A 1,073-nucleotide genomic window follows, 5' to 3' on the forward strand; every position below is an offset into this window, starting at 1 on the left:
CTTAGAATACTGGTTTGGTGGTAACAAACTCCTTTAATTTTTTTTTTGTCTGGGAAGCTCTTTATTTTTCCTTCTTTTTAAAATGATGGCCTTGCTGAAACCGGTTTGGCTCAGTGGATAGAGCGTCAGCCTAGGGACTGAAAGGTCCCAGGTTCGATTCCGGTCAAGGGCATGTACCTGGGTTGCGGGCACATCCCCAGTAGGAGATGTGCAGGAGGCAGCGGATCGATGTTTCTCTCTCATCGATGTTTCTAACTCTCTATCTCTCTCCCTTCCTCTCTGTAAAAAATCAATAAAATATATTTAAAAAATAAAATAAAATAAAATGATGGCCTTACTGGGTAAACTAGTCTTGGTTGTAGGTCCTTGCTTTTTATCACTTTGAATTTTTCATGCCAATCCCTTCTGGCATGAAATGTTTCCATGGAAAAATCAGCTGACAGTCTTGTGGGCGCTCCCTTGTAGGTAACTAACTGCCTTTCTCTTGCAGCTTTTAAGATGCTCTCTTAGTCTTTAATCTTTGTCATTTTCATTATGATATGTCTTGGTGTGGGCTTCTTTGGGTTGATCTTGTTTGGGACTCTCCACACTTCCTAGACTTGTGTGTTTTTTTCTTCACCAAGTTAGGAAAGTTTTCAGTCATTTCTTCAAATAGGTTCTTAATTTCTTGTTCTCTCTTTTCCCTTTCTAGTACCCCTATGATGTGGATATTGTTATGCTTCATGTTGTCCCAAATGTCCCTTAAAATATTCATATATATCTTTTTTCTCTTTGCTGCTCTCATTAGGGGTTTTCCCCCTACTTTGTCTTTCAAATTGCCAATTTGATCTTCTGCTTCATCCAACCTACTGTTTATTCCTTCCAGTGTATTCTTCATTTCAGATATTGTATTATTAATTTCTGATGGGTCCTTTTTATAATATCTACTAGAGGCCCAGTGCACAAAAATTTGTGCACTTGGGTGTGTGTGTGTGGGGGGGGGGTGTCCCTCGGCGCTGCCTGTGCCCTCTCTCAGTCTGGGACCCTTCAGGGGATGACCACCGGCTGGGTTAGGCCCCCCCCCCGGGGGATTG

The sequence above is a fragment of the Myotis davidii genome, unplaced genomic scaffold (assembly GCF_000327345.1).
Source record: "Myotis davidii unplaced genomic scaffold, ASM32734v1 scaffold1844, whole genome shotgun sequence".
Taxonomy (NCBI): domain Eukaryota; kingdom Metazoa; phylum Chordata; class Mammalia; order Chiroptera; family Vespertilionidae; genus Myotis; species Myotis davidii.